Genomic DNA, 21,267 nt, shown 5'->3' with positions numbered 1-21,267 from the left:
CAACCAGAAATACAGTTCATGAGAGAAACTCTGGAGTCAGACCTCTGTGAAACAATAATAATGGACATTTGGGTGTGCATGGCTTTTTGTTTGTTTTTCTTTTAACTTTAAGCAACTGACATGCATGTTCTCATCCAGTCCTCAGGAGAATTCCATCGCTCCCATTTGAAAGATGGGCAATTCAAGGCTTAGGCAAGCTACACAAGTCCAAGATCACATAGATGTTAAGTAGAAGAGCTAGGATTTTAGTGTTCTTAACCACTGCTCTATACTTTAAATTTTCAAGGAAAGCAGAATCTGCTCTTTTCTCTATAAGGAAAATACACCCAGTACAGTCTAGGATCCTAGTTTGTAGAACAGAGATATATTTCTAGTGAATTCCTAATATTTTCTATACCCTTATCTTAAAACCAAATTAAGCAGCTCACTACCTAAAAATCAAAGGAAAATGTGCTAGACTTGGAGCCTTTAAGAAGATTTGTAAAATTACCAAATATGAAAAATCGTATTGGCAAAAACATCAAACAAAATTCAAGTTCTAGAAGCATAAACCATTGAGCAAAGAAAATGGAAACCAGAGTAGGTTTTCAAGTAGGACAAATATTGTTCTTTGGAATAGAAACTTGTTGCTGAATCTCACCATGGAGCAAAAGACTTATAAACTTTTGAAAAAACAGGGTTCACATGGAAACAGAAACATAACAGGAACTATGATATCGAGACTGACAGATGCCGTGTGTCTTCCTAATCCTTTTAAAAGCCATTCTTGGCTATTAAAATGTCAATGTAGGAATAATAAAATACCACTGAGTCTAGTTTTCCAGGGGGAATGTTTATGCAGAGGTTTTAAAACTTTAGACGTATGAAAATTTACCAACACAGAAGGCAGATATATTGATAACCCCAGCTACTAAGAACTGCAGTTCCAGTTACTAGGAATTGACTAGAAAACACTTAAAAAGATGGTAATTGGCCGGGCGCGGTGGCTCAAGCCTGTAATCCCAGCACTTTGGGAGGCCGAGACGGGCGGATCACAAGGTCAGGAGATCGAGACCATCCTGGCTAATACGGTGAAACCCCGTCTCTACTAAAGAATACAAAAAACTAGCCGGGCGACGAGGCGGGCGCCTGTAGTCCCAGCTACTTGGGAGGTGGAGGCAGGAGAATGGCGTAAACCCGGGAGGAGAAGCTTGCAGTGAGCTGAGATCCGGCCACTGCACTCCAGCCTGGGCGACAGAGCGAGACTCCGCCTCAAAAAAAAAAAAAAAAAAAAAAAAAAGGTAATTACACAGTCATGAGGACTACTTAATAATATAAATCAATTATTATAGCTAACATTTTTTGAGTACTTGCTATGTGCTAGGCACTATTTTATTTTTTATTTTTATTTTTATGTTTTTGAGACAGAGTCTCACTGTCACCCAGGCTGGAGTACAATGGTGCCATCTCAGCTCACTGCAACCTTTGCCTTGAGGGTTCAAGCAATTCTCCTGCCTCAGCCTCCCAAGTAGCTGGAATTATAGGCACATACCACCACACCCAGCCGATTTTTGTATTTTTAGTAGAGACGGGGTTTCACCATGTTGGCCAGGCTGGTCTCCAACTCCGGACCTCAGTTGATCTACCCGCCTCAGCCTCCCAAAGTGCTGGGATTACAGCTGTGAGCCGCTGTGCCCACCTAGGCACTATTTGAAACATTTTCTCTTTAAGTTAATTCACTGAATGCCCACAACAATTCTAAAAGGCAGATGTTACTATCATCCCTACTTGAGAAAAATGAGGCACTGAGAGATGAAATAATTTTCAAAGTCACACAACTAGTAAGGAGTGAAACTGGCATTTGAACCTAGACAGTCTAAGTCTGGGACTGGAACTCTTACTCTGTATGCTATAATAATTTCCAGTAGCAGAGTCCTGCATGCCAGAACAGGGACGGCCCCCACCTAACAACTAATGGCAGACATAAAACAGAACATTCTGCCATGTTCATTGGCAAAGGTTCTTATAAACTAGATATGTGCTACATGTCTTTGAATGAATCACAGTCAAGGATTCAAAGCCTCCCATGTAAACTCCCAGAAGCATATACAAAGATGAAGATGAGGGAAGCAATAACTATATACAAAGCCTATACCAACTTGGCTGGGAATGACATCTAAACTATCATGCGACACAGCTTCCATTCTCTTGAAGTGCTGTTTGCATCTTTTGCCATTTTGCCCTGCCTCTCGAGCTAGTCATGAGGTCCCTGCATCCCGACCTGGGCCACTCACGGCTATGCATTCCTCTCGTAGCCTTGTGCAAAGGAGACACTCCAGAGATGCTGCTGTATGATTTATGAATGTAACAACATGGGCCATATATGCTTTCCCAAGGGCTGGGCTTCGAGCTGGCTCTGGAAGAAGGTGATGGGTGAGGATGTGCAGAGACGGGGTGAGAAAGCAGCTAAGTGTTGGAGAAGAGAGCCAGGCCAGGAGAGACGAAACACATGAGGGAGTGGTTAGCCTGAACCAAGCAGCTGTGCTGCAGTATGACCAAAGAGAGGGTGGTTAGTGATGCAGGACCTCAGAGTCTATCCCAGGGAATTCAGAGATTATTCCAATGGCAATTTGAATCACTGGCTGATCACACAAAGGGAAGAAGGAAGCCGCTGTGGGCTTTGTTTGCTGACATAAGAGCTTCCAAGTCCCAGAGTTAGAATGATCAGAGAGAAGCCAAAAGTTGAGAAGCAACTTCCAGGAAGTAGAGAGACACCAAATAAGTCATACATAGGTTTTTTGTTTGTTTGTTTGTTAATTTTTTGAGACAGAGTCCTGCTCTGTCACCCAGGCTGGAGTGCAGTGGTGTGATCTTGGCTCACTGCAACCTCCACCTCCCAGGTTCAAGTGATTCTCCTGTCTCAGCCTCCCAAGCAGCTGGGACTACAGGTGCGCACCACCACACCCGGCTAATTTTTGTATTTTTAGTAGAGACGGAGTTTCACTATGTTGGCCAGGCTGGTTTCAAACTCCTGACCTCAGGTGATCCTAACGCAGGAACAGTTCCCTGAGGTCTACAGATCAAGTCCAAGCTCCTTATCTTGGCATTTAAGGCCTTCTATGTTCTGGCCTGGAACTTCAGCCATATGGACATCTCAACCCCCAAATGTCATTTGCTTTCATTCCTCTGCGCCTTTGCTCATTGCTAGCGCCTGCCCTTGGATGGCCTTTCCACTGTTTTCTACACAGAGAAATCACCAATGCACTCACTCTGACAGTATAACTAATTAATTTCAGTTTGACTTAGTAGAAACTTCATAAGTTAAAAGAGACTGAAAGTGTGACAAAAGCAAATATTTACTTTCTCTTGGCCCAAATTTCAGAGTTGAAAGTATCCTCAATGGTTTGAAAGGCTCCATTCAAATTCTACTTACTGGGGAAACTCTATATCTCCCTTAAAATTAGCATTTTTTCCCTCTGATACTCATTTAGTACTTATTTAATTCTGCCTATTCATATTATACTTGTAGCATTTCTTTAAATTTGTCTTCTCTAGATCACAAATGCTTTTTTGAGGTCAAGGACAAGCCTTAGGAAAAATTCTTTTCTTTCCAGCATGCCATTAGTTTTCCACATAGCAGCTGCTCAGTGAATATTTATTGAGTCATTAGCCCATGATCATATTATTCTAATTAAAATAAGAGGCTTTTATCAAATGATAATTACATAGTTAATTATGAAGAAATACGGGAAAAGAGTTGTATTATTGATCTGAAGTAAAATAAGAGTATGCGAGTCTATTAAATTCCATCAGAAAAGAGTGACAGATACAGTAAATTATTTTAAACCATTATAGTCATTACCATTATTTATAAAATGGGGTTAATTTTGAGTTTACAAACATAAAATACTTTCAGTACATAAAGACAACAAACATTAAGTTGTGATGTGCAATTTCTGTATTTATTTTACTCATACCTGAAGTTGTTAGGCCTTATATGGGGTGAGGTTAAAAATTCCTCACCCCATATAAACAGTGACTTCAGTTGGGATTGACAGATGCCTAACCAGGCTTCCTCAAACTGCTCCCAGGCCTCTCAAAGGAAATGGGCCATGTCCCAGCTAGACAGGAACCTGGATCCACCCCTCGTCTCTTGTTCCTTCAAGCCTAGGCTGGAAGTGAATGAGGAAATAGAGTTCGGGTAGAACATACAGTGGTTCAGTTATATTCTCTCCAATGGCTCCCCAAAACTTTTCCCAAGTCCTCAGTAAATATTCGGTGATTAACTGATTTTATCATCTGACATTTCTCCCAACATAATTGTTGAAAAAGAAAGTTGGCTGAGATTTACAACGACCTCTTCTCACAAGGTGGGTGGTTGGACTTGGGAAGGAATGAGAACCATTCTATTGATAGAAGAAGAGGCTCTTCCCCAGCCGACATAATGACGGAAACGGTGGTTTAGAAAAAATCTTAAAAATTGCTCAGAGATGATTATAGGCTGTCATTAAGAAATGAGGAAGGAAGGGCTTTCTTTTCGACTACAGGGTGTACAGCTCTACAGACAGAAATTATTATTTTATATTTAGGCCAATGGCAGTCTGTAGGCCTTTGAAATGTAAAAAGCAATAATAACTTAAGTATCTGGTTTGGCTTGCAAAGCATCAAGACAGATTACACAGGCCATATATAAGAACCAGGCTCTGTCCTTTATAACGTCTTGTATTTCAGGTTTCTGAAGTCACTGCTATATTCACTGTGTGCCTACTCTGTGTAGGACACCCGCCATGGTGGATTTAGAGAGTATCAGGCCACAGAGATCTAACTGGGTTCATCATCCAGATGAGGGAGGACTATGGGGAAAGTGAACAATGCATGCGCTGGGTTGCAGAAGAGCAACACAGCCCACAAGCCGTTCAGGTGTTCATGGGAGGCAGGGATGTGTGAGCTGAAGCAGCTTCCCAAAAGCAGGAGAACAGAATTCCTGAAATCACACAGGCATGAAAATAACCATGATTCCACTCAACAAACCAAATAACTTGTTTGCAACATAAAATGTGCAAATGTTTGTTCCTGATTAGATCTTTGAGAGAGTGTGTGGGAAATCATCTCCAGTAAAGACATCCTACAGTAATTTTAACTCCTAATCCAGGGTTTCATTTTGCACCCTTCCTCTCACATCCTCCACACCTTTTGAAATAGCTGAAGCCCAGGAACGGCATGTTTTAGTGTGCTGAATGGCAGACTACTCATATACAAATATATGCATGCTTACTTTACTTGGAGACAGAACCATTAGAGAATTATAGTTACATTTGATATTTGGAGGTGAAATCTATGAACCACTGAAATAAACCTTTGTGTTCCATTTCCTTACTCTAGTGAGGTGTGAAAAGGCTTCTTGAAGTAGTAGCAGCTTCTGTTTTGGCTTGACTGCTGTCAGTTCCTGAGTCCAGCACTGAGAAAGAGTAACCATGTTGGTGGGGTCAAGATTTGGTACAGCGTATGCCCCTCGGGTGATGGGCGCACCAGGATCCCACAAATCTCCACTAAAGAACTTACTCATGTAACCAAATACCACCCATACCCCCAATGACTTATGGAAAAATAAAATTAAAAAAAAATTCCAAAATAAAATAAAATAAACCAAACAGCAGTTATGAATTTAAAGGACCTATCTCAAGTCACACTGTTGAGCATCCAGGAGACTCCCACCACCCTCAGTAATAAACACCAACAGAAGGTCACTAAAGGCAGGAACTAGCCATTGTCAGATTTCCTGAGTCCACTTTTGACACGGCACAGTAAAATGCTTATATTATTCAACACATGACCATTTTATATTTACCAATTCTATGGAGTGGGAAACAATTGCAACTATAAATTTTTATGTCAAAAGAGAATATTATTCCAGAGAATAAAGAACTAAAGCTCAAAGACCATATTACTTCTTCTTCTTCTTCTTTTTTTTTTTTTTTGAGACAGAGTTTCGTTCCGTCACCCAGGCTGGAGTGCAGTGGCCGGATCTCGGCTCACTGCAAGCTCCGTCTCCCGGGTTTACGCCATTCTCCTGCCTCAGCGTCCAGAGTAGCTGGGACTACAGGCGCCCGCCACCTCGCCCAGCTAGTTTTTTGTATTTTTTAGTAGAGACGGGGTTTCACCGTGTTCGCCAGGATGGTCTCGATCTCCTGACCTCGTCGTGATCCGCCTGTCTCGGCCTCCCAAAGTGCTGGGATTACAGGCTTGAGCCACCGCGCCCGGCCTGAATTATATCTCAATACACTGGTTTTTAAAAAATCTTTTACATGTTAGCATAGTTTTACTATGTTTTACTTTGTTACCTTGCAAAGCTCTGAATATTGTTACAGAAATTTGTCAAATTTTTCAGGAGAGTATGAGATAAGAGAGAAAATGTTAGATTAAATGGTTGGGCTTGGTGGCTTATGCCTGTAATCCCAAAGAGAGAAGGCCTCTTTGGGAGTTCAAGGCAGGTGGGTCGCCTGAGGTCAGGAGTTCAAGACTAGCCTGGCCAATATGGTGAAGCCCTGTCTCTACCAAAAATACAAAAATTAGCTGGGCATGGTGGAGCGTGCCTGTAATGCCAGCTACTCAGGAGGCTGAGGTATGAGAATCACTTGCACCCGGGAGGCGGAGGTTGCAGTGAGCCAAGATCACACCACTGCACTCCAGCCTGGGTGACAAAGTGAGACTCCATCTCAAAAAATAAAATAAAATAAAATGTAAGACTAAGAGTCTGGGGACATGTGATTCCAGGCCTGCTTTGCCACTTCATTGGCTGTGGTGCCTGAAGCTCAATAATCAACTCCCCTGGGCTCTGTTTTCTCATCTGAGAAGCAAAGGAGCAAAATCAGGTGATTAATTTTTTAAATACTGTGATTAGCACTTCTTACTGAATGCCTAGGTTTTACAAATAATCACTCATCTTTTGGCAGTTTAGAACATAGAACAGCCTTGTCTCTTTCGGATACCTGGTTAAATGACAAATTTACTACCTTGCAATGAATACTTATCAGGCTATTTTCAAAAGAGTTTCTTGGCTGGACTCTTCTTGAATATAGTCAGCCTGAAAAGTATGGCTGGAAACCACTGTCCAAACAAAACAGATGATAACATTTGTTTTTTACGCCTCTTAAAAGTAGATTAGCTACAGACCAGAGCATGAGACTGCCTTAAAAAATGTGTAGTATATATTTGCTTGCAATACCTATTTATTGAAAGGCAACAACACTTGTGTTTACTCCCTAGGAAACTCTCAAGGCGTGGAGTCAGATGAGAGCATGGAGGGGCAGCAGGCCAGCTACAACAGCCCCTGGGAGTCTATGACTTCTGGGCTCAGACTTGCTTCCTCAGCTGGCACTGCATTCCTCCCATGGGTTGATCATCGGCAAGACCAAAGAGTTCCCTTCTAGTAAGTACCATTAAGGAGTCCAAGGTCCAGACAGAAAAGAACGAGGTCAGGTATTTCCAAAGTATTTCATTCTAATGAAAATTTATTTCAGAAAAAGGCCATAATAACCCTTTGAACTAAGTTAACAAGAAAGCTACATTTTTGTCACTAGTTCTATTGTTGCCTCAAAACAATAGTAACAAAACAGAAAATAAATAGAATTACTGGGAAAAAGCAGAAATTAAGTACTTTCCCCATCTCCCATTCCAGACATAATAAAGTGATGTGATTTAGACTAAAATTTGCCAAAAGCCAGTACACCTTTTTTATCCTACTAGGCAAACACAAATACCACAGAACAAAAATTCCATCTTAAAATAACAGCTCTGGAAAAAAAGAAGGTAGTAATAATCTTCTACTATGTGACTACTGAAGGTACTATGTGACTACTGAAGTCTGATAGGAAAGGAAAATAGACCTCCCACAAGTAAAATTAGTCACAGTTTATGATAACCCGAGAAGAAAAACAGATTCTGGATTTGTCAATTCCATTTGAAGGTGGAGAAAAGCTTATAAGCTCATGATCACCCTCTGGACCCTTTACAAAGGGCCACACAGCCACATCAAGCTGTCAAACATACCCTGAATTGGAATTCCATCTTGGCTCGGTGGGATAACAAGTTTTGACTCAGCCCTTCGAGGAGAGCTTCGATTCCTCCATCCTCTGACCAGAGCCCCCACCATGGCTGCTGGCAGCATGCTCCCCGGGTCGCCGTGGTCCTGCCTTGGTGGGTGGGGGGGCCCAGTCAGGCTGTCACCGCAGGAGAATCATGTTCTCCTTGCAGGTGCTACACCCAAGCCTGACAGGTCTGGGCAGTTCCTCCCACCCTCATCTCCCGCCCACATTCTCATCCTTCTTGCATTGTCAGACCTCCCTCGGGAGGCTCAGGGAAAGAAAGCTTGGAGGTGAGACAAGAGAAAAACAGACAACAGCAAAAATAAAAATGAAGAATAGGAATAAAATCAATCAACTGAAAAGAATGGCCAGTATTATAAAAGCAGTCTCCTTTATATGAGGGATCATTTTGATGCTTCTTTTTTTACTTAAAGTCTATTTTCAACAAGCAAAATGACCATATGTGGGAGGGCTGAGGCAGGGCATGTACCTGCGTACCTATTTCTCTTTTCTCAGACTATGTTCCTTGCTAAATTGGAAGAGCTTTCAGGCAATTGTTTTTCCAAGGAGAACTATCTTCTACATAAACGGAATTTGTTTACAATATAAGAAAAATATTTCTAACGTTTGGAGTGTTCACAGAATTACACTGGCATTTGAGAATGAGGAAAGTTGGTTAAGAGATTTAATAAAAATCCCAATCAAGTAAACTCTCAAAGACTTTAAAAAGATGAATCGAATCCAATGACCTAGTTAGCTCTCCTATGGAGCCCAGGTAGAGGTGCCTCATCCTGACCAGCTGGTGCCTGTGCTGTGCTCATATAGGACGCTGCTCACATGTGCCCCCTACTGGTCAGATGCCAGGGGCACACTGGGCAGTGACCAATGACTGCATTAAAGCAGGGGGAGGAGCAAGTAACTCTAGAAAGTTCTAGGCTCCCTTGGCCATCTCTGTAAGCTATATTCTTTCAGCCTAGGTGGTAGAAGTCGAGATTGAATTAGCTGTAGGCTGCCTGAGAGGTTCTGGTATTGTTTACTGTTGTTATGACTTTTATGGGTTACACAGATGGAATGATTCATGCCTGATTTCACTCTTTTTCTCCCCTTCCCTAGTTACATCTTATTTAATTTAATAAGATCAAGATAGTTTCTGCAGGAAGTGGGCAAATTCCCCAAATCACCTAAAAGTGATCACATTTAAATAAAACTACAATTTACCAAAGAAAGAGTATTTCGAGGATACACACCTTACATATTCATTTTGTTGACATTTACCTTATTATTTTGACCTTTCCAAAATTCAGAAAACCTTTGGCATCACTGTGGTCAGAGGGAAAGGCGAAATGCAGGATGGGATTTTAAAATGGTAGAAGAGTAGGAAGCTATTGGCTCTATTCTCTCCACACCCCAATCTCAGGGCGGGATTCCTGCAGCACCATCTCGGAGGGGCAGCCCTTGATGAGAGGCATGTGTCCTGGGCCTCCTTGTGGGGTGCCTCTCCTTCCTCACTGGAGTGGGATTCCTTCTCCACGTCTGCCACAGAGGGCTGAGCTGGGCTCTGATGGGTTCAGGGGAGAGCTGCTCAGGGGCAAAGCCACCTACTCTCTAGGGAAAAGGGCAAAGAGGCCTTCAAAATCTCTGTTCCTGTCACACCCAGAGTCAATAAGACAGGCTGAAGCTGTCTTCTGCTGGGGTCACGCCCTGTGGGAGTGGGATGGCATCAGGGAAGAGAGCAGGGGAGCCCAGTGCTCAAGTGTGGGGTTTGGTCTTGTCTTGAAGAGGGGGTTAAGGAGAGATCTTGAGGAATGACCCAGTGTCACTCACTGGGGACAGGATCAGGAGGTGGGAACACAGCTGTGCATTCACCTGGAACCATCTCTTTGGAACTTCGTGTTCCACTGTAGGAGACTTCGTGGCTGAGAATTAGGAGTGGTATGGAGTTGAAGAGAGCCTCTATCAAGTTGAGCAGAAGGCAACTTTGACCCCATCCTTAGGGTGAGGTGGCAGGGGAAACGCAGCAATGCTGAACGCACACACGTGCTTCCTTAACCGGACCTGCTGCGGGTGAACCACACCTTTCCCGGAGATGCAAAGGGAAGCAGCTCAACAGCGAGCCCATGAAGTCATTTCCCCCCGAAACCTGTCTTATTATAAGATACACCCCCCTGCCCCCACCATGAAAAGGGACACACTGAGAAAAGAAACACATCTAAAGGACGCAGTATTGAGGCTACTAAAAATCTACTAACACCCTCCAAATGGAGCTCTTCTTGGAGGCCTCGATCATTACTGCTGCCACAGATCCAAAAATCCCCATCCCCCATGGGCCAATCAGAAGTCCAAGGGGAGACACAGGGTAGGCCAGAACCGTTTCGGAAGCACAGCAAACTGCCCAAATTCAGCCACTGAGACTCCTGCACAGCTGCTGCCATCAGCCACCAGACAGGATATGGAGGTATGTGAGAAAGTAGGCGGATGGAGCTGGTTGAAATTTCAAATACAAGTCCCCAACCCAGCACCTGAATTTCCCACCTAGGGGAACCTCCTTTGTGCATTCGTCATTCCCTGAACAGCCAATCACAGTACTTTTCGCACTCTGTTGAGATGATTTACTTGTTAGAGTTTGCCTCATGCAATTATCCATCCCCAAGCCTTGGGGGGCACTTAAGGGGTTGCAGATTCCCAGGACTTGCTCTGAAATGGCTGTTCTATGAGGTCTAAGACGGTGCCAGGGAGCCTGCATTTTCTAAAGCTTTCCACATTTGCTCACATTGTCAGCCTGGATCTGATCCAAGGATAGTATGAAGATGCCAATTTACTAGCCTGAGGACTTCTGAAAGTCATGGATCACAGCCTTCTTTGTGCCAGTATAGCGTATGTACCCAGCACATACATTGCTGGGTGAAGAGAGTCCCGGAGGCTAGGGACATCTACCCGTGGTCTCCACCCGAGGAGGCTGCCTGATACTTTTATCCTTCCATGAAACCCACTGCTTGCCACTGCCCTTGCCACCACCCTGGCTGCAGGTGCCACACCATAGGATCGCCTCATCTTACCTCCACCCCAGGCCCCCTCAATATTCCCATATTTCACTCACCTGTGATGCTTTGGCCCAGAATACGATTTGTCCAAGCAACAGTTTCCTGCCTCTTCTACCCCACCAAGAATGGCTCCATCTTTCCTTCAGACGTCCTATGCCCTGGATACTAGCGCAGAGCAGTCCGTGCGTCAACTCAGGGTTCAAGTTGAACGGCATCATTGAACACTCTGTCATCCTTAGTTTGCCAGTTATAGCAGGTGGGTGCACAGTGTCCAAGGTTTCCCCCAACAGGAAGCTGAGCGATGACCGTGACTGCAGTGGGAACGTGGTCAGGAAGAGGAAGAAGGGTAATGTCCTGCCTGGGAGGTCAGCGCCACCCTTCCACACACACACACATGCTTCCTTCACCGGACCTGCTGTGGGTGAACCACACCTTCCCCCGAGATGCAAAGGGAAGCAGCTCAACACTGAGCCCATGAAGTCATTTCCCTCCCAAACCTGTCTTATTGTAATATACAACCCCTCTCCTCTCATGAAGAGGGACACACTGAGAAAGGAAACACATCTAGAAAACCAGAATCATCCTGAAGGCTGGTTTAAAGGCCAGCATGGCTCACAACAAACTTTCATTCATGGGTGTTTGTTGCTAACGTCCTACCGTGACAAGTTGACAACTATCCTCTAAATTTCATAAACATAAATACTGTCCCCATCTGCCCTCTACAGAGGATGAGGCTGAATTGGGCCTTGTGTTTCTCTGGAGTCTCTTAGGGTCTAATGTGGTTCTGAGCACACAGAACACATGCTAATTGAAGTAATGTGTGTCAAGCTGTGATGATGATGTTGTCAACTGTTAAGATGCGCACAAAGCCATCAGCATTAAGTATGCTACCCAACTCTGTAGCAAATACTTGACCTCGTACTATAATGTCAGGGAGGAGTCTTGGGGTGAGGGTGGTGCTGTGTGTGGCATGTTTCAACCTCACTCCTGATGTTCTCTCCATCCTGGGAGCTCCAGGAGCTCCTGGTCTCTCTTTAACCTCCATATGCCTCTCTTGGGGACAGGACTCAGGAATTAGACTGGCATGCATAGGAAGGGAAAACTGGGCAGGCATGATCTGGATGCACTCCTGCTTTCAGGGCACAGAGCTGCCCACGAGTAGCACTCGCTTTGTCTCCCCCTTGCAGGTGCAACGTCTGCTCCTGTGTGTGAAGGGCTGCTCAGGTCAGCCTGTCACCTAGGAAGGTTCCAATTCTGAGTTCGGTACTAAGACGCCTACAGGCCCAGACATGAGACATAATCTCCAATGTCAGCTTATTAGCAATAAAGGTGAGAATTTAGTCTTCCTCTGCCTTCCTGCTTGGTTTCAAATTCTCAAAGTGGGCAGAACCTGGCCGGGTGACGAGGGTCTTCACTGCCCTTTCCCCAAGCCTCCATGTCTGGTGGGCTGGCTCAGGGAAATGGCACTTGATAAACAAAATGATCCTCAGAGATGGTGGCTTCTGACAGATGCGGCACGGTGGGTGTGGGCCCACTGGTTTCTCATGCGGCCACTCGCAGCACGGTATTTTGTGCCACAGTTCGCTTCTGCAGTCTTGCAGGTGGCCTTTATCGTGGCCTGGTAAGCAGCTTTAGTGCACTTTTTACTTTGGCAGCTGACTCAGCTGCTGACAACTTTGCCACAGGTGGTGGCTCTTTCTGGAGTGTCGTTGGGCCTACCAGCACAAGGTCCGGACATGCAGGCTCAGGCCTCAGCAAGGTGGTCTTAGCCTAACTGTGGGAGAAGGGGGGATTTAGGGAGCAGGCATCAGGCTTGCCCCTCACCAGATATACTGAGGCAGAGTCAACTGTAGGAAAAGCAGAGTCTTTATGTTAATAGGTTTTTTTTAGCATCAAGGGTGGAGCCATATTGCAAAGCAGCATGCTCTGTGCACACTGCAGAATGGGGTTTAGCTTTAAAGGATCACTGCCTGGCCCATTCAGCTGTACTTCATCAGCTGCTGCAAATTCCGTTCTGTACTCAAGGCCAAAAAGAAATTGGGGAGCGGCAAAGTTTGGGTTCAGGAAGCTCATTCACAGGTTTCAGGGTCTCCCTGCACTACAGGGCCTCAAGTTGGCTCTGGATCGCTGGGTTCTCTCAGACACCACCGGGACTCTGCTCCGGCCTGCATTTAGGGAAGGATAGCTGTGCAAAGCTAACTACTCCAGGGGATGGGGAAAAAAGGTTTTCTAAATTTGGAGGATGTAGAACCATCTGTGTATATAGAATTCTCAATACAAAGAACATGGAGGAAATTCTACAACTCTTTTTTAAAGACGGGAAATAAAAAAAAGATGATCCACTATTATCCTTTCTTTTCTTTCTTTTTTTTTTTTTGTTGAGATGGAGTCACCCTCTGTCACCAGGCAGTGGCATGATCTTGGTTCACTGCCACCTCTGCCTCCTGGGTCCAAGTGATTCCTCTGTCTCAGTTTCCCAAGCAGCTGGGACTACAGGCGCACACCACCATGCCCAGCTACTTTTTGTATTTTCAGTAGAGACGGGTTTTCACCATGTTGGTCAGGATGGTGTCAATCTCTTGACCTCATGATCCACCCGCCTCAGCCTCCCCAAGTGCTGGGATTACAGGCATGAGCCACCACGCCCGGCCCATTATCCTGTCTTTTCTCAAAGTGATAACCACTACCCAGGCTGAACTGTTCTGAACTGGATGTTGCACAGAATTCACCCGAGCACTCGCTAACTCCCATGCTGTCTGTATGGTCCTCAGCATTGCGGGGGCCATGTATATGAGAAAAGCAGTGGAAACACCAATGCATGTATGGTTTCTGCTAAAATAAGTTAATCCACAAAAATTGTATTTGTAAATTCATATAGAATTTGGACTCTATATGAGCATTACTGCCTAGAGATGTTCATTACTTCCCAAGGGCACCTCATCTCTGTCTGTCCTAATGGTGGGAAAATGTGCTCAAACTTGCCCATCTAAGGCAACTTTCCCATGATTCTCAGTGTGTCCTCCTCCAGCTGTAGCCCTCTTCTTCCTTCAAGTGTAAAAGCTACAAATGGGTTATCTATCTGTACTCACTGTCTTCATCTCTTCCCCAACTCACGCCAATCTAGTCTCTTTCCTGCTTCACCACACACCCCCCCAACCAAAACAGTTCTCTGTAATATGATGCTGCTTAACCCAACTGGTATTTTATGTTCCTTCTGCATATAACTTCTTGGAAGCATCTGATACTTCTGGCCACTGTTTTCATGTTAAGCACTGTCCTCCCTTGGGGACCATGGCCCCTTAGAATCCTGGTTTTCCTCCTCCCTGTACCAACATCCCTCTTCAGTCTCCTTTGCAGGATCAGCCAATGACTCATTTATATTTTCAGCCCAAACTTCTGAGCACCAGACCAGTATATCCAAGTGACTATTTGATAGCTCAGCTTTGAGATTTCACAGGAAACTGAAATGTAATATACCCAGAATGAAACACAACTTCCCTCCCACACTGGGCCTTCTTCCAAGGAATGTCACTATCATTTGTGGGGTTCTGCCAACCAGAAATGTCAGAGCCATCCTTTTCACCTTTTTTTCCATCACTCCACACATTCAAATCATTACCACCTCCAGTCAATTTCTTTACTTCTTAATTCACTTGCATGTCACTTCTTTTTCTCCATCTCTACCCTGGTCATCTTCCATCTGTACTAGTATAACATTCTACTAAATATTCTCTGGAGGGGAGCAGAACTATAGTGCCATGATCATTCAAATGGCAGACCTGATGTCACCCTATCCTTACCCCATCAGCTGAAAACTCTTCCATGCCTTTTCATTTCTTCTAGGATAAGGATCACAACCTGTATGTAACCTGGCCTCCAGCACTCACATGTTCCCATCCTGGCCCCCTTGCTGACCTTACTGGCCTTCTCTCCCACACCATGCCAGATGCATCACTCATCTCTAAGTCCCTCCAGAGCTCACTGTCTCTCTACATCGCTTTTCTGCCACCACCTCAGTTCCTGCTCACCTGTCAGACCTCAGCATGGTGATCACCTCCTCATGACAATGCCTACCTGTATTTTTTTTTCCTTTATGGCATTTATAATTTACAATGAATATCTGGCTTATAGCTATCTCTCCTACTAGTCTAGTTTAGTATATTGATGGGGTGGTGGGGAAAGCGCATGTGTTTTTTGCCTGCATCAAATTCCCACAGCCTGAAACAGCACCTGGCACAGAGTACATACTTAACGAATGCTTGCTGAATGACTGAATGAACAACTATACGGCCCTGAGGACTTTGGTATAATTAGTGTGGGTGATATTTCTATCACAGCTGTTGTAATTTATAAAAGTATGCCATTGCTTATAATTAGGTAAAGAAGCAAGCCTGTAATTATGAACTCATTCCCATGGGAAAACATGATCTGCTTTATGATAACTACTTTATTTTATGGATTCTTCAAAGAGAACACTTTGGTGAAAAGTGAGCTGCCTGTATTTCTCCCTTACTTACATTTAATATTCACATCTTCTCTGCCCTGAGAAATGCTATACTGCTGAACATAGCCATGAAGTTCGACAAATTTAACAAATAACTAAATATCTCTTTGTAGCTTAATACTTATTATATGATTACAACCTAGGTTAAATTATATTAAAAACTGTTATTAAGAACAGAGAAACCTAGAAAAGTCAAGGCAGTGGAGCTTTCTCATGCCAAACCTTTAAAATCCTACAAACATGATTTCTGTATTTATTTTCTCCTCTATATCAAAGCAAGGCAAGACTACCTTACGTCATTATGGCACTTTAACTCACACACACAATTTAATGAGAGTTTAAAATTTTGATTTTATAGAAAATTGCTCATTAATATTGTTGGTTTTTTCAGAGATTACTTATTTTCTCAGCAATGAAAGGTAATGAATTAAGGCTGATTTCTAGTTTACAATTAATTGATACTCAGAGATTTCATGTTTTAAAACTGTAATATCAGTGATAACTTAATATGATAAAAACCCAGGTTTTCTAATCATATTTAAGAATCACCTAGAAATATTTTGTCTTTAATTCACATATTCATTTGCTCATGATTGGTTAGAACCAGTTCCTAAGAACACCTCAAGATTTGGCCATTGGAAATAACCATCTTTAGGAAAGGCTTTGTTATTTGTAATTCAACCCTGAAATGTGAACCCTATAAAATTTTAGAACTCTACATTAGATTGGTGCAGAACCTTAAGCCAGAGAGTGTGCCAGCATTTCTTTCTCTATTTTAAAGAGTACGTGGATTAATTACAAGGTGCCGACTGACCTGGATTAGTCTTTATCCCTGCCTGCACAAAATTAATTCCTACCATTTACATCAATTAGATTAGGTCAAGATGGGTAATTCAGGCTGAACCTAATATAAAAACTCCTATTTACTAGGGCATCTGAAGTTAACACAGATCTATTGAAACAATTCCTGTTTATATATTAATGGCATAAGTTAGATTTCTCCCTGCTCACTTTGTAGAGTTATGAAAGCTATTCAGGCACTGCTTAAATTTAGGTATTCATTGAGAATAGTTTTAAAACACTCAGCTATGGTAGAGGGGCCTGAGTGGGAAAAGAGAGATGTTGATCAAGTGGTCTGAAGTTTCAGTGGGAGAGGAGGAACAGGCTCTGGTGATCCATTACACAGCATGGTGACTGCAGTTAATGATAACGTATCATAGATTTCAAAAGAGCTAAAAGAGTGGATTTTAAATGTTCTGACCACAAAGAACAGCCTGATTTGATCATTCCACAATGTATATATATGCATCAAATCATCACATTGTATCCCATAAATATATACAATTATTATCAATTAAAATAACACTAAAAAACACTTTGCTACAAAAAGTGAGGGAACACATTGGCCTTTTTTTTGCTGCATTTTGTCTTTATGCATCATATAATACTTGTACTGACTTATTTATTTATTTATTTATTTTAGAGATAGGGACTCACTCTGTCACCGAGGCTGGAGTACAGTGGCACAATTACAAGTCACTGTAACCCTGAACTCCCAGGCTCAAGTGATCCTCCCTCCTCAATCTCCCAAGTAGCTGGGACTACAGGTGTGCACCACCGTGTCCAGCTAATTTAAACTTTTTTTTTTTTTTTCTTTTTTAGAGACGGGATCTCACTATGTTGCCCAGGCTGGCCTTGAATTCCTGGCCTCGAGTGATCCTCTTGCCTCAACTTCCCAAAGCACTGACAGCATTCTACATGAGGGGTATGTATCAGGTGTGTGAACATAAGTGGGTCTCCTGAGTCTTGTGTCTGCATGTGTCAGGTAGGGACCTATATCATGAAGATGTCCTTAGAAGGGATGACATATGGATTAAGTCTGGAAGAACAAACAGGCATAAATAGGAGTCAGCCAGCCTGGAGTCATGGGATGGGGTGAGAAGCCAGCGTAGGCTTTTAAGGAGAGGGAGTGCCATGTGCAAAGACCCATGGTGCCTATCCAGTGGAACTGCAAGCAATGCAGTAGGGTAGAAATTGGTGGTGGTGGTGGTATGTGTGTGTGTGTATAGGGGAAGAAACAAGAGACAAGACTGTAGAGGTAAGTAGGCACCAGACCACATAGGGTCTTATATAACCAGTAAACAGTTTGGACTGAATGTTTTAAATGGAGGAGTACCATAATCAATCATATCTGCATTTTGAAAAGACAACTCTCAATGAAGTTGGAAAACAGACCAGAGGAAGAAATAATGCAAGCATGGCCACCTGCTAAGGAAGAGGCGGTGGCAGCCTGGATAAAAGCACTTGCAGGGAGAATGCCTATAGTTTGAGAACTCATTGGATGGGGCTGTGTCATGAAGGAGAAGGAGGAAGGAGGGAAAGGCTGAAGCTTGTGGTTAAGGCACCTTGGGGCTGGCGTTGCCATTGAGTCTCAGGGTATGCAGAGGAGAACGGGAGAGAGTTGGTTATAGGGTCGTGGGTGATTCCGGAAAATAATGAGTTCTCCATTTTTAGATATGTAGGCTGCCACTAAGTATTTTTTCTCATTATAATTAATTCCATGAAGACATTTTTGAACGTGAATTATGTTAGTGCCTTTGAGTTGCACCAGCTCCACCTTCAGGGTAGAACCTGTCTCCTTCATCTCCGTTTCTCACAGCTTCTAGCACTGCAGTTGCTCTATAAGTTCTTGTCTCATGACACCATTGGGATAAATTGCCAGGAAGGAAGAGATACAGCAGGTTCAAAGGGTAAGACTGTCATCATTCTTATTATATACTGTCAGGTTTTCTCCAGAAGGATTACATAGTTTACACTATTAACAGTAATGCATGAATATAACCTGTTTCCCCACAATCTGTCCCTTGTTGATTTTTGGCTTCTGTTTATTTGATAGGTGTAAAATGTTTCCATTTAAAAATGTATTTAAGTTGAGTGTTATTTTCAGATTTGGTTTCCTATTTGTTTTCCTTTGTGTGAAATAGCCGGTTTTATCCTTGGACCACTTATCCAATTAGAATCTGATATTGTGCTCACATTTATATAAATTATTGTGTGTGCACATGAATTAAGTCTCTAATTTTTGCTGTGCATATTTTCCCATTTTGTTGCTTTCTTACGTTTTAGTTTTAAAAGGTTTTAAACTTCATATCAATACATATGTCCATCTTTGCCCTTTTCAATTTTCTCTTCCTTCAAAAAAATTTTCTTCTTTACAGCTGAAACTGTGCTACTGCAAATCTATAATTCTTTAGTTTATTGGGAGTTCACTGTGATATATATTATATGGCTTGTGGTCTGAATCTTGAATATTTTTTCTTTTGAATTATATCTTGTATTAGTAACTATTTTACTCACTTTTTACTTGTTTCATCTATTTTTATAGGTATTTAATGATAACTGCAATAAATGTTTACACAGTTTCTTTTTTGCTACTTAATTTCATCTTCTTAGATTTAAATAATCCTCATGCTTTTCCCCACTAGGAAAAATAATTTTTATTGGTCAGGTGTGGTGGCTTATGCCTGTAATCCCAGCACTTTGGGAAGCCGCGGCAGGTGGATCACTTGAGGTCAGGAGTTGTGAGACCAGCCTGGCCAACATGGCGAAATCCCGTCTCTACCAAAGATACAGAAATTAGCCAATCACACCTCTGCACTCCAGCCTGGGCGACAGGAGGAGACTCTGTCTCAAAACAAAACAAAATAAGTTTTATCATTAAAGACAAGAGACCAAAATAAAACTATCTTAGGAAGGGGATAAAAGACCCTCCAAATATAACTGAAAGACAAGGTTGTAGGGAGGATCTCCCTTTGCCCAGCTTTCTCCAGAAAGTGTGAGAGAAAAAGCAAGAATGGATGAGCATGTGTGAGGAATGCACAGGAGACAGCGCACACAGCTGAGGGCACGCATTTTGGTGTACAAAAGATCTGGGTGTGAGTCCTGGTTCTGCCACTTATGAGCTGTGTGTCTTCAGGTAAACTTCTCAATCACGCAAGTTTGCCCATCTGCAGATTAATAAATGGTGTGAACAGAGAGGGGACTAAAGGGTGAAGGAAGACTAATCAGCAGCTGTTATTATAGGTGATACAGGAGAAATGATCATGTTCATGCAAAGAACTTGCCCTACACTGTCTGCTGGCATATGGTGAGCTCCCAAAATGCTGCCTGTGGTTATTAAATATTTCTCGGCTAGGCCACTACATCAATCCATACCAAAGTTTTGAGTGTATTACTACATTTTCAAATAGCAAGCAGTTTGCAATTTGTGTGTGCCTTTTCACAGAAATGTTTGAGGTGGCCGGGCATTGTGGCTCACACCTGCAGTCCCAGCACTTTGGGAGGCTAAGCAGGCAGATCACTTGAGGTCAGGAGTTCAAAACCAGCCTGGCCAACATGGCAAAACCCCATGTCTACTAAAAATACAAAAATTAGACAGGCGTGGTGGTAGGTGCCTGTAATCCCAGCTACTCAGGAGGCTGAGGCAGGAGAATCTCTTGAATCCAGGAGATAGAGGTTGCAGTGAGCTGAAATCATGCCACTGTACTCCATCCTGAGTGACACAGCAAGACTCCATGGCAAAAAAATAAAAAATAAAAAAAATAAAGAAAGAAAAGAAAGAAATGTTAGAGGTGTAATCTGGCATTAACTTGAAATAAAAGTGAAACAGGTGCCATAAATGTAGGTCTATAATAACTGATAACAATGCTTTGAACCTGGCCAGCTCTCTATTCTTCATTTAGGTGGATATAATTCTTAGAAGAGTTTATATCACTTCCTGATTGCAGGTTAATTCTCAGAAAGAGAAGAGAGCTTGGACTCTGAGGTCATTCTTTGTCATTAACAGTAAAGAGCAATTATCCAAATTCCTTAAGAGATGAAAAGTTCTGCCTAACTGAACTTTCTGTTAACTTTAGGGTTAACAATAAAAACCTTTTTCAACGCTTGTTAATTTTTTTTTCCTAAACTGGGTCATGCACATCCCTGCCTTGATAGGTAAAGACGGTATACAAACTATAATTTAACCTTCCCCGATGATTCAGATTGTTGTCTGCCTCAGGGTCGAATCTATAACAGGGAGCAGACTAGGAAGAAGGTGGAGGAGCTAGGATTAATAAACACGGATAGGCTGATGCACATTCAAAGATTCTTTTTTTCCTTAAATAAATTCCTCATGTCTTTGTGTGTGTGGTGTGTGGTGGAGTGGGAGGTCAGACTCTCCTCTACAAACCAAGTTTAGAAAAAACAGTTTACAGGCTGAGTGCGGTGGCACACGCCCATGATTGCAGCACTTTGAGAGGCCAAGTTGGGTGGAATGCTTGAGCCCAGGAGTTTGAGACCAGCCTGCAGTAACATAGTAAAAGCTCATCTCTACAAAAAATACAAAAAAAATTAGCCAGGTGTGGTGGCTCACGCCTGTAGTCCTAGCTACTTGGGAGGCTGAGATGGAAGAATCACCTAAGCCAAGGAGGTTGAGGTTGCAGTGAGTCGTGATTGTGCCACTGCACTCCAGCCTGGGTGACAGAGTAAGACCCTGAGAAAAGAGAAGAGGGAAAGAAAGGAAGAGAGAGAGAGAGAGAGAGAAAGAGAGACAGGAAGGAAGGAAGGAAGGAAGGAAGGAAGGAAGGAAGGAAGGAAGGGAGGGAGGGAGGGAGGGAGG

The 21,267-nt window shown here is 43.0% G+C and overlaps 1 protein-coding gene across 3 annotated transcripts in view; it reads right to left on the bottom strand.

The window, feature by feature from the left end:
- The window catches only part of PLEKHG1 (pleckstrin homology and RhoGEF domain containing G1), a 249,421-nt gene that overhangs the window by 151,519 nt on the left and 76,635 nt on the right, over positions 1-21,267 (bottom strand). The window contains exon 1 of one of the 3 annotated variants that reach the window (XM_017887629.1): positions 11,161-11,399. The exons of the other annotated variants lie outside the window; for them this stretch is intronic. The gene's annotated coding sequence lies outside the window, so the exon portion shown is untranslated. Of the gene's footprint in view, positions 1-11,160; positions 11,400-21,267 lie in introns of those variants that run through there. 3 annotated transcript variants of the gene reach the window in all.

Source organism: Rhinopithecus bieti, unplaced genomic scaffold, assembly GCF_001698545.2.
Source record: "Rhinopithecus bieti isolate Rb0 unplaced genomic scaffold, ASM169854v2 scaffold_16097, whole genome shotgun sequence".
Classification (NCBI taxonomy): Eukaryota; Metazoa; Chordata; class Mammalia; order Primates; family Cercopithecidae; genus Rhinopithecus; species Rhinopithecus bieti.
This window is presented reverse-complemented; position numbering and strand designations above follow the sequence as displayed.